This window comes from Penaeus vannamei, chromosome 8 (genome assembly GCF_042767895.1).
Source record: "Penaeus vannamei isolate JL-2024 chromosome 8, ASM4276789v1, whole genome shotgun sequence".
Classification (NCBI taxonomy): domain Eukaryota; kingdom Metazoa; phylum Arthropoda; class Malacostraca; order Decapoda; family Penaeidae; genus Penaeus; species Penaeus vannamei.
Window position 1 is genome coordinate 31,738,574 of NC_091556.1, and position 12,500 is coordinate 31,751,073.

The following is a 12,500-nucleotide window of genomic DNA, read 5'->3' on the forward strand; positions in this document are numbered from 1 at the left end:
GGATAAATGTTATTTGCCCTTACCGGAATCCCCTCCGTTGTGCCCCTGATCCCACGGCCCGGAGGTGGAGGGATAATCGGAGGAGCTAACCCGAAGGTGCAAATTAGAGATTGATGATTTGATCACAAGGAGGCGTTTGTGTGTGTTGCAGGTCGCCGGGGGGAGGGAGGGAGGGGGAGGCAGGGAGGGCGTCGCGGTGTTCGATTACCACCTGATGCCTGGCACTGATTGCGCTCGGGTGGACCAGATGCGGTTGTGTGTGTGTGTGTGTGTGTGTGTGTGTGTGTGTGTGTGTGTGTGTGTGTGTGTGTGTGTGTGTGTTTGTGTGTGTGTGTGTGTGTGTGTGTGTGTGTGTGTGTGTGTGTGTGTGTGTGTGTGTGTGGATGTGGGTGAGAATGTGTGGGGAAGGGTTGATAATGTGGGGATGGGCGTGTGGGGAGGGGTGAGAATGTGGGGATGGTTAGGCGTGTGTGTGGGGGGGGGTGGTGAGAATGTAGGAATGGGTGTTTGTGTGGGGGGTACGTGTCTGTTGGTGTGGGTGTGGATGTGTAGTCCATATGTTTGCCAGTGATGGCTATAATTAGCTCTCGTCAGAAAGCATTACCAAATTCACAGTCCCATTATTAGTCAATAGACCATGCCACGGGCGTCATAATATTTACAATATCAAATATGGAATACGAATTAATTTGAGCGTTATCGAAACGTCCCCGGGAACGAGCGCGGCAGCCGGACCGTAAATCATCCGGGCAAACTATACGACGATAATCGCATTGATGATGACATTAATATGCACGATCGCGCCGGTGATATTAAGCGCTCGAAGTCTGTACTAATGTTAACAACATTGATCACACCGGCCATATTAATTCCGGCGACGGCGATCATTGACGCCCTCCTGCTCGAGCCGCCCCCGTGGGTGCTCGGCCAGCGTGTCCCTCTTGCTCGCGGAAAATATTTTAATGAATTCCATTAGTAGCGGCGCCGAGTCTTGTCGCGTACAATAGTAATTAAGTTAATGTTTCTGCCGGACTCGTGCTCACTTGCTTCAATTTTAATCTAGTGTTTTCGGAGAGCTCGGGGACCTGGTGCGAGGGTGTCAGGGTGTGTGTGTGAGTGTGTGAGTGTGAGTGTGTGTGTGTGTTTGAGTGTGTGTGTATGTGAGTGTGTGTGTGTGTGTGTGTGTGTGTGTGTGTGTGTGTGTTTGTGTTTGTGTGTGTGTGTGTGTGTGTGTGTGTGTGAGTGTGTGTGTGTGTGTGTGTGTGTGTTTGTTTGTGTGTGTGTGTGTGTTTGTGTGTGTGTGTGTTTGTGTTTGTGTGTGTTTGTGTGTGTGTGTTATAGTTTGTGTGTTTGTGTGTGTTTGTGTGTCTGTGTTTGTGTTTGTGTGTGAGTGTGTGTGTGTGTGTGTGTGTGTGTGTGTGTGTTTGTGTGTGTGTGTGTGTGTGTGTGTGTGTGTGTGTGTGTGTGTGTGTGTGTGTGTATGTGTGTATAGAGAGAGAGAGAGAGACTCACGCGGCGCGGATATGTGTACTTAATGGATGTAGATGACGGTGTTGAATTAACACCTGTGTGGTTACGCAGTCCGAATAAGCCGTGTGTGGTCGCGTGTGGCGCTTCAACATGCGGCCGCTCGCCATGTGACGGCGGCCCGCTGGTGATGAGGGGCCGATAAGAGCGATAAGATTCTTACTCTGACAACTATAGAAAAGGTGTAAATGAGAATGAATGGCTTCTGGGAGTAAAGGCTGTAGTTGGCGACGTAGTGTCAACATCAGGGTTATATCTCCAGGATGCATAGATACAGACTCAAACACTTACACATCCACATACACCTACACACACACACACACACACACACGCACACACGTCCACATACGCTTACACACACACACACACAGATTATTCGTCCTCATTTATACCTTTTCTACAGGTGTCACTTATAAAGGCGATAGTGACTGTGGCGATGGCAATGACGGAGATGATAATGCCGAGGTTAGGGAAGGTGATGGATGCTGGAGACGAGGACGAGGCCACGTGATGAGAGGGGAGGCAGGAAGATGGATGCGGCGGCGGAGGAGAGGAAAGCAAACACGGAGAGGAAATGTGGGAGAAGGGGAGGAGCGAAGGAAACGGAGAGAGCAAGCGTGAACGAAGGGAATGAGAGGGAAGAAAAAGGCAAAGGGAGAAAAAAAAGAGGAAGGAACAGGGAAAGAAAGGTTAAGGAAAAAGATAAGGAAAATTAGGAAGAATGGAAAAGGCGAGGGAGGATAGAGGTAGAATGTAATGTGTAGAAGAAAAAAAAAAGATAAGTACTAGAGAGAAAACACAACAAAGAAGGATATGAAGTAATGAGAATGATAGAAAAGGAGAAGAAAACCATAGAAAATCAAAGAAAAGATCGTAGAGAGAAAGCAAGGACTCCCAAGGTACACACGCGTTGCCGACGACGACGATATCTCGCCCTGCAGGAAAACCCCCGACGGGAATAGACGACTCGCCGGCCCAACGACCTGGCGACGGCGATGGTAATCTCTCGCAGCTCGGGCTTAATGCGGGGCCCCTTTGTCTCTCTTCTCTCCGTCGTCGCCCCCTTTGCTCTCCTGTAGGCGAAGGAGGAGGAGGCGACGGAGAGAGAGAGTGGGGGAGAAAAGGGATTAGGGATGAAGGATTGGGAGAGGAAGGGGATGGCTAAGGAGATGGCAAGGAGAGTCGTCCCCTTTGTCCTCCTGCAGGCGTAGGAGGAGAGGGCGACGGAGAGAGAGAGTGGGGGAGAAAGGGATTAGGAATGAAGGATTGGGCGAGGAAGGGGATGGATAAGGAGATGGCAAGGAAGAGAATCAGAGCGAAGGAAAGTAATGGATAGATAGCAAGAGGAAGGAAGAGGAGGGAGGGCGAAGGGTCGTAGAGGGACGATGCGGGAGAAGCGGAGGCGAAGGAGGAGAAATGAGAAAGGGCGTTTTATAAACATGGCTGACAGAGTGTGAGGAATGGTGTTCATTCCTCACCACCACTAACGACCACTTACTCTCCCTCGTCATCACTCGTTCCAAGTTGTTGAATTGGTAGAGAAAAATAATCGTTTTTGTAAAGTGTTCCCTTTTTTTGCAACTTTATCGACACAGTTAAATGTTTCGTCAGTCAAGTTGTTACAATGTTTCGCCGTCCCGTCACCTCGTTGGCTCGACCCTTGTCATGGGGAATGTCATGTCGTTTCACTGTCATGTCATATCACTCACCGAGCGAATTGCTCTTCATGTAGGGCGGGGAAAGGGGTTCGCCGAGTGGACCGCTAAGCGTTGGGGATCGAGGTGGGGAGCGTGACCAGTGGAAGAGGGGGGGAATAACTCCTTTTCATAGGGGGGTAAGAGGTGGGGGAGGGCGTGGCCAATGGAAGGGGGAGGAGGGGCTCGTCGAGAGGACTCTTTCACATCGGGGATAGGACTTTGGGGGGGGGGGTGCTCGTCGATAGGACTCCTTTTCATCGGGGGTAGGACATGGGGGGGGGCGTGGCCAATGGAAGGAGGATGGGGGGCGGCTCAGCGAGAGGATTCCTTTTCATCGGGGGAAGGACGTTGGGGGCGTGGCCAATTGGGAAAAGGGCTCGCTGTTAACTGGGGCTGTGAGAGAGAGCGTGTCCAGTGAGAAAAGGGATCCGTCGAGTGGACCCCTTTTCATTGGGGGTCCGAGGCGGGGAGCGTGGCCGATGGTAGTATGTGGGAGGGGGGGGTCGAACGGGGGCGGGCTTCGTGGCGGGTGGGAGGGAGGGAGGACTGGGGTGGAAGGGGTTGGGTCAATTGGGCACTGAATAGGGAGACGAGGGGGGTAGGGGGCTGAAACAGGGGCGAGGTTCAGGACGGGGTGGAAGGGAGGGGGAACTGGGATGAAGGGAGGTTGGGTCAATCGGGCACTGAATAGGGGGGAGGGGGGAGGGGGGAGGGGGGGGGCGCGGTGGATTTATTTCGGCTCTGGATTAATCACGAAGTGTTTCTCTGATGGCTCTACTTTTGGGAAATTTATATTTGCTGATATTAGCGAAACGGCTTCCTTTGATGTTGCTTTTCATTATATGCTATCAGCGTTGTTCTCGAAATTAAATCAGCTTAGGATTTACGGGGCCTTTGATAATATCGTGTTTCTGTTGCATTGTGTGCGATAGTGGCGGGAGGTAAAGGAAAGTTGTGTGTGTGTCTGTGGGAGAGAGAGAGAGAGATATTGAGAGAGAGAGAGACAGAGACAGAGACAGAGAGAGAGAGAGAGAGAGAGAGAGAGAGAGAGAGGGAGGGAGGGAGGGAGGGAGGGAGGGAGGGAGACAGACAGAGACAGAGACAGAGAGAGAGACAGAGACAGAGACAGAGAGACAACAGACAGACAGACATATATAATAGAGAATGGAAGAGAGATAGATATTCGAACAGTCAGACATGAAAAAAGACGAAAGCCAATAAACAAGGGCACATGAAGGAGAGGCTGACGAAACGGGAAGGAGGAGAGTAAACAAGGGGAAAGGAAAGTAAAAGAGAGAAGACCGACGAAGAGAGGAGGAAGAGAAGAGGGGCGGGAAGGAGATTAATGGTAGAGTGTCGGGATCCCATTCGGGTCCGGTCGGCCAAGTGGATCAAAATCATCGCCACCTAATTTTGGCCTCTCCCTTCCCCCCTCCCCCCTCCCTCTTACCCCCTCCCCCCTCCCTCTTACCCCTTTCACCCTCGTACCATCAGAGTCCTTTCCCCTTGGACTTTTCCTCTTATCTTCCAGACACTTTTTCCTCCTCCTCCTCTTATTATTATTATTTCTCTTCCTCCTCCTCCTCCTTCTCCTTCTTCTTTCTCTACTTCCTCCTCCTCTTTTCCTTCTGGTGCTGTTACGATTAACACTCTTTTATGTAAGCGACGAATGGCCTCCAATTCTGCTCTAATAGCCATGCCTACGCCACCATTTATTACTTAACCTAGAACATGCATATTGTATTATACACGGTGCATTTGCTCATTCAACAAGCGTTCTTTTACGAATGCTGCCGCTGCTGCTTCTTTAACAGCTCCGTTTCTCATCCTTTTCTTCTTCCTTGTCTTCTTCCTCATATTCCTCATTCTTCGGCTCATCCTCCTTATCTTCTTGCTCATATCTTCCTCCTTCTCCTTCACCTCCCACCTCTTCTCCTTCCTCCTCCTCCTCCTTCTTCTTTTACTTTTTTTTCATCTCCTCCTCTCTTTCCTTTCTTCTCCTCCTCCTCTTCCTCCTCCTTCTCCTCCTCTTCCTCCTCCTCCTCCTCCTCCTCCTCCTCCTCCTCCTCCTCCTCCTCCTCCTCCCCCCCCATACTCCTCATCATCATTATCATTTCTAAACGATATGCGCCTTCCTTCCGAGTGTCATCCCTCCCAACAGCACCCCCCTCCCCCCCGGGCCAATCAGCATCGCCCATTCATTAGCTCTTCTTCGAGACACCTTTACTAACGAACGGGTCTAATTCACTAAGAGGAGGGGGAGGGGAGGAGGGGGGTGGGTAGAATTAGGTGAGTGTGAAAAGATACATCAGAGGACGAGACTGGTAGCGAGAGAAAAAACAGTGGGAGAGAGAGAGAGAGAGAGAGAGAGAGAGAGAGAGAGAGAGAGAGAGAGAGAGAGAGTAATTAGAAAGTAAGCGAGAAAGTTTCTGATAACTAAGAAAGCCACAGGGTGTCTGGCGTTAGGAGCAACGGGGCGCGAAGGGTGCAATAGGAAAAAGGAAACCGCTGTGAGGAAGCCTCGATTTCCCGCTCCTCCATAAAACGCGTTCGATAATTAGCTGAAGAATCGGATATCCACACGGGGTTCGTTTCCCCTTTCCCTTAACCCTTTTCTCCCCCCTTCCCCCCCCCCTTTCCCCTCCTCGGAGCCAGTCAGTCGTCCTCTCGGCGCTGTCTGATTAAGTAATTCCTCCCTCGAAGGAACGTTTGTGCGGGAACGTTATCGCCGGGGAGAGGAGGAGCCGGGGCGGTTAATCAGCGAGCGTCAGTGTTTTATGGATCCAATATAAACGACTCTCGGGCGGGATCGGGGAAGATAATGTACATTTTACTGTCTCGAAAAAGGGCGGGCGAATAGGGGGGGTAGGGGGGAGGGGAAAGGGTGGCGGGGGATGTCGACATGCTGCGAGGCTGGTAATTATATCTCTCTCTCTCTATCTCTCTCTCGTGGCCCCGGCGTAATTAGCGAGGCATCGGAATTTGAGTCGGATCGTTAATTTGTGCTCGTTGCTTTCACGTGGCGATGAGGCCGAGGACAGCGGATTGGCTTGATGTCCGCTCTGTTGTTGCAGAGTGAGAGGGGGGGGGGCGGTGGGGAGGGGGGGAGGGGGGAGGGGAAAGAGGAGGAACAGAAGAGAGGAAAGGGGGTGGAAGAGAGGAGGATGGGAGGAAAGGGGAGGTTTAAGAGAGAGAGAGAGAGAAAGAAGGGTGGAAGAGAAGGAAGGGAGGGAGCTAGAGAGGGAAGGAAGGAAGGTGTAGGAAGAAAGGGAGGGTGAGTGGGTGAGAGGAAAGGGAGGGGGGAGGCAGGGAGGGAGAAAGAGTGTAAGAGAGGGAAGGAGGAAGAGTAGGAGGCCTGGTGCATAGTATAAATCAAAGGAGGGAAGGAAGAGCGTGAGGGAGTGAGGAGAGCAGAAAGAACTGAGAGAGTGAGCGTAGATTTACATTTGTGCGCGATTGGAGGCCCATTGTAAGAGGCGATTTCCAAGTTGGTTGTGTATTCTGTTGCCTGTTCGACAGACCAATAAACCAGTTTTCGGCTCGCCTGAATAACTCGTGATTGCTCGTATCCTACTTTGTTACGATTTTATAACTTAGTTCGGGGCTGGCCGAGTCATCTGCGGCTGTAAATTCTGTTCAGATAACCCTCCTTAATTGTACAAGTCGTTTAGGTTAAGGGGTTTTAGGTAAGTAGCTTCGACAGCCAGGCTTACAGCTGGAGTCCTTACCCCCCCCCCCCCAACCTCTAGTGCAGTCAGCCAAGCGATAGGTAATCTCGAGTCTTGCAGCGGCCTCATGAATGTCTCTGTTCATGGCGCTCTGCATGGCAGCTCGTGATTGACGTCCTGTGACAGCCAAGAACCACAACTCGATTTGCTTTACACGAAGCCACGGGGCAGGGCGTGAGATATGCATCTAGGTTTCGAGAGCGATCTGAGGCCGGTCGTGCAGTTGCATGCGCACCGGATTACGAAACCTACCTGGGCGTGAGGGCGAGCCCCGCCGGGCTGTGAGTTGCCGACACGTGCGCGCCGCGGGACGTAGTTCGGGCTCAAGGGCGAGGAGGACGGGAGGGGGGCGAGGCTCTATGATTTTTGTGTGTTCTTTGTCGGGTTTGCATAATTGTCCATGTTGTTTATTGTGAGTGGTTTAATCCGTTCAGTTGTTTATTTGCTTAGACTGCCAGAACGCACGCATTCCTTGGCTTGGATGTAAGTTGGAAGAAGGAATAAACAAAAGTGGGTGTGCGGACGGGGTGCAGGAAGGCCATGAAGAGTGACACGGAGGGGGATGGCGCGGCCTGCAGGCAGACACTGTCATCAGGCGGCGGAGGCCTCGCACTTGGCCTCGCTGATGGAGGGCTCGGGGGCCATCAAAGGTAATTGCGAGGCTCGCACCCGCTGCACCAGAGAGCGAAAATATCTTCGCGCATTTAGAAGTTAAACGTTTTGAAGTTCCACAGTGGAATTTTATCAGTAGTTAAAACACACTTCTTGCAGCAGATGCTAGTCCAACAAACAGGGAGATAATCATCTGCAAGGAACATAAGACCACAGATTCCTTCAGCCGATAATGCTGGCAAAACGACACAGATTCTGATATATCTAACATCCTACTGCGCTGCGAATGTTCCCGCAGCACAATCAAGCACAGACCCAGACCGCCAGGACCAGCGCCGCAGAAACAAGACGGCATCAGCCCGAAGGCGATAGCAGCGTCCCCCCAAGAGGACGCGCCCAGCCTCCTCGCCGGGCAAACACGGGGGAGTGAGCCGGAGAAGCGAGGCCGTAAAAGCCCTTGTCGCAGCGTAATGTGGTTGTGCAGCCGGATGATAAAAGCCCCGTGTGTCGCGACGCGGGACTCTCTCCTCCTGCGCCTTTTTATGGCTTGTCTCGACGGCCGGGAGTCCTGTGAGAAGTGCAGCTTTGCAGGCAACGCGCCGCTGATCGCCGCAGCCGCCGCTTCACACAGCCGCTGTCACGGGATCTTAACACGGATGTGCTAGGTGGCCCGTAAAAATCGGAAACAAAAATATCCCTTGCACGTTTGTTACAGGGCTGTCGTAAGGATATATATTTAGGCTGATGCAAGGAAATTCCTCTGAGCTAAAACGAGCATGCCTGCTATGTCCTCAGACAAGAATTATATACAGATGCTAATGTCAAGGGACAAGAAAAACAGAAAACCAGTTTGTGACATCACGTGGAATAAGACGCAGAAGGCGACTCGCAAAATGAGGAATAGGAAAAATGCTTCAGAATAATTGACACTTACGAACCAGGGGGAAGAAGAGACACAGGCAGAGAGGGATAGAGAGAGAGAAGGTTGGTGCAAGGAAATGATTAAGAGCAAGAAAGAATTTAGAAAATAAGTGAAGAAAGATGAAAAATATAATTGATTTGGAAAGAAAGGCTTCGATATTGTAAACGAGGGCAGCGAGATGCCATAGGAGAGACGACAGTGTAAACAATAAAACTGGCGAACAGCTAATTGAATCGCATAAGCAAAACATTTGACATGAGATAAAACGAGGGAGGGGGAGCAGAAAATGACTCCCAAATAGAAGGGGAGAATGCGACCAAATGGGTGCTCTGCGCGGAAGGCAAAAAAGCTGACATTTCCAGATCTGTTTCACAAGAGCATGCACGGCCCGCTGGGAAAAAGGTAGAAAGTGAATCATTGTTAATGTAACTTGAAATGCCGTGTTGGAGATTTTACACACAGGGGGAGAGCATAATAGCATCCATTAGAAACATTAAATCGAGAGCTTCAAGGGGAAATGCATGAGGGAGCCGTGTAATTGGGTGAAGGAATTTGCCAGAGCAGTCACACGGAGCTCTTAAGCTAATTGATATAAGGGGAAGGAAGGAACACGGGAAAGTGCCGTCGCTGTCTGGGCTGCGGGCGTCCCACTGCTGTGGAGGCGACTCGGGCGGGCGGGCGGTGGGCGGGTCGGAAGGCTTTCCTTGTTTATGCTTCTCCGTTCTATTTACGCCCTTCGCCGGCCTGCAGGGATTACACACACTTAGTAGAGAGGAGGTTGTTTATACTTGGGGGTTAGCTGCGCTTAGCTTTTTTGCTTTGTTTTGATTATGCGGGATGTTATAGCTGCGGGGTTACTGATGGCACGCCTGGGGGAGGCTTGTTGTTGCTCCTGCGTATCTGATGCGGAGCTCGGTTTCAAGGCTTGCTCCACGATCGTTACGTTAACTGTTAACTGTTTAATTTTCTTGTTAACCGAGCGCGCCTGCACGGATTGGGAATCTAATCTGCTCATCCGTCCGGCGGGATCATCCCAGCCAATGCCGTTCGCGCCTGATCCCCGCTAATCCGGTCGCTTTCACAGAGACCAGCGCAGAGCCACTCTGCGAGGCGAGGCATCCGAGGAGCTCCATCACGCTCAGTTGCTTAGACACTTGGCCGATTTTTTCTCCTTCTCTCCTTTGCTTATTATCTCTCGCTTCGCGTCTTGCTTGGTTTCGTCAGTTCCTCGCCGCCACGTGCCGGTGTTTACGCCCCGAGGCCTGGCCGGAGGGGCTGCGGCTCGCCTCCAGAGAGCGACGTCAGCGTCCCGGCGCTCGAGGGCGGGGGCGAGCGAGGCCCGGCGAGACCAGCTCCTGATGCTGCGAGCGAGCGGATGTTATCGGGTGTCCTTCGCCAGGTCGTGCGTCGCTGCTCGCCACGCTCTCTCCGCGTCCTAGGACCTCCGAAGCATTTTCATTGCTGGTATTTCCCCCATTAATAAAAGCATTCACACGAGTCCGGTCGCAAGCGCAACAGTTCGCGGCACCGGACATTTCCCTCACCCTCGGCCTTTCGACGCACGGAAAGGGGGAATGGCGTCGGAGCGCAGACGAGAGCAGCCCCGCTCGTCCCGCGCATAAATAGCCACCACCCGTTACGTCCCCCTCGCCTTTTATCCCGACGATTATCCCTCATCCAGACATTAAGACCGCATCCAGCTAGTTCTCCCCCGCGCTCCCTGTTACCTCTTTATCTTTGCTATTCAGCGCGCATCCAACTTCTGGCCTGGTCTTTATTAATGGCCAGATTCCAAGGCTGTCAAGCTGCCTTTCTTTCTCATCAGCATTCAGTTTTCGACGTTCTTTTCCTTCGCGCTTTTCCCGAGAGTTTGTCTTTGGATTTTTTGTGCGTTTTCCTCCTTTTGGGGGCGTGTTGCTGTCCTATTGTTTGGCTTTCACTCGCTGTTTTTAGGATTCTTTGCCTTCTCATCCGATACGATCTGCCGTCTTTCCCGTTCTCCTCTTCATCTACATCTTTTTAAAATTCCCCCCCCTCTCTCTCTCTCCCCTCCCCCTCTCCCTCTCCCTCGCTCTCTCTCTCTCTCCCTTCTCTCTCTCTCTCTCTCTCTCTCTCTCTCTCTCTCTCTCTCTCTCTCTCTCTCCTTTCTCTCTCTCTCTCTCTCTCTCTCTCTCTTTTTCTCTTTTTCTCTTTTTCTCTTTTTCTCTCTCTTTCTCTTTTCTCCGCCTCTCCCCCCCCCTCTCTCTCTCCCTCTCTCCGCCTCCCCCCCTCTCTCTCTCTCTCTCTCTCTCTCTCTCTCTCTCTCTCTCTCTCTCTCTCTCTCTCTCTCTCTCTCTCTATCTCTCTCTCTCTCTCTCTCTCTCTCTCTCTCCCAGATTAACCTACTCCGGGGGTATGGCCGCCCCTTTCAAAGCCCGCAGTCACTTGTCCTCTTGTTTTGGCCGGATGTTAGGCCGTAAGTGGCTGCTGCTCCTGGAGGTACGGCGGGGTGGGAGAGGAAGGAGCGGGGGTGCGTTGGCTCCTCCCGCGGTGTTGGCTGGCAGTGATCCTGGTTCGCTTTTCTTCTTTTTCTTCTTCCACCTCCCTCCTTTCCTTCGCTTTTCTCCTCCCTCCTCTCTCCCCCTTCCCTACTCCCTCCTCCCTTCCCCTCCATCCTCCTTTCTCTCTTTTCCACCATCCTCCCTTGTCCCTCCCTTGTCTCTCCCTTTCCCCTTCCCCCTCCCTTCTCCCTTGCCCCTCCCTACTCCCTTTCCCCTCTCCCCTCCCCCTCCCTTCTCTCTTCTCCCTCCTCTCTTCTCCCTTCCCCCTCCCTCCTCCTCTCTCCCTCCCCCCGTTTCGCTTTATGACATGCAGATTAAGTTACTCATACTTTTTGTTTATTTCTTTGTTGAAGTTAGTTGGATGTTTCGTTGATGAATGTGGGTTGCACTGTTACCAGATAAAAATGGATTGAATTTAGGAGTTAATATTTTTGGGTTGCGTAGTATATCATCCAAACTTTTTTTTTCAAAATATACATTTTTTGAACCGGTGAGCGAGGCAAAATTAATGGATTTCAGCTTCGGTGGTTGGTTGTTCAGTTGCATGAATGTAGTACTGTCGCATGTTGATATTTTCACTCCTGTATTTGTTTGTATTTTTTTAAAGTATTCGTTCTTTTGCTTTCCGTTTTACTTTTGTATGTTGTATGTTGCGTCCAAGACTTGTCATGTGCTTTATTTAGTTTTGTGTTTATTAATTTTTGTTTTTGTTATTGCTATTTGATGATAATAATTCGCAATGTAATTGGATTTGTGTGATTCCGAAGAGGCTGTGGTCACTGTAAAACAAATGTGTATTATTTTCATCCTCCCTGTTTGGGCTGATTCGGTTTTTCCTGCCCTCTGATTGGTTAGACGTCAGCTGTCAGCCTCGGTTCTCCCAATCAGCGACCTTCATTTAGTCAGCCACTTCATTCCATGTGGATCGCTCCCGCCATTGTCAGTGTGGCTCAGAGAGCATCATTATTTGCTCTACTTTCGTATAAGGATATCAAAGGTCGCCTACAGTATGTATTAACCACGTGGTGCATTTTTTTCTCTTTATCAGCTGATTGCCGGATATCCTGCGAGAGCCAGTCAGCCTCATCGCTCTTCTGTTAGTGATAACAGGAGGCAGGGAGGGAAGGGAGAACACGGGAGGGAAAGGGGAGGGAGCAAGAGGGGGTAGAGGGAGAGAAGAGGAGAGGAGGGAGCAAGAGGGGAGGGAGAGGGAGAAGAGGGGAGGGAGAGGCAGGGGAGAGGAGGGAGCAGGCGGGGAGGGAGAGGGAGAGGGGAACGAGGTAGAAGCAGGAGGGTCCTGGTAGGGGGCAGGGAGGGAGCGGGAGGGAAACATTGGCCTGTTGCGAGAAATTCATTGTTATCTGTGCTTGGCGAGCCCTCGGCGACGGAAGTGTGCCCGGGCCCCGCCGCGATTGTATGCAAATGATGAGATATTGTTCATGGAAGCGAGTTTCGGAGAGCGCCTTCCGTACGA

At 51.5% G+C, this 12,500-nt stretch overlaps 1 long non-coding RNA gene across 1 annotated transcript in view; it reads left to right on the forward strand.

Moving 5' to 3' along the window:
* The window catches only part of LOC113815777 (uncharacterized), an 84,201-nt gene that overhangs the window by 70,790 nt on the left and 911 nt on the right, over window positions 1-12,500 (forward strand). The window lies entirely within an intron of this gene.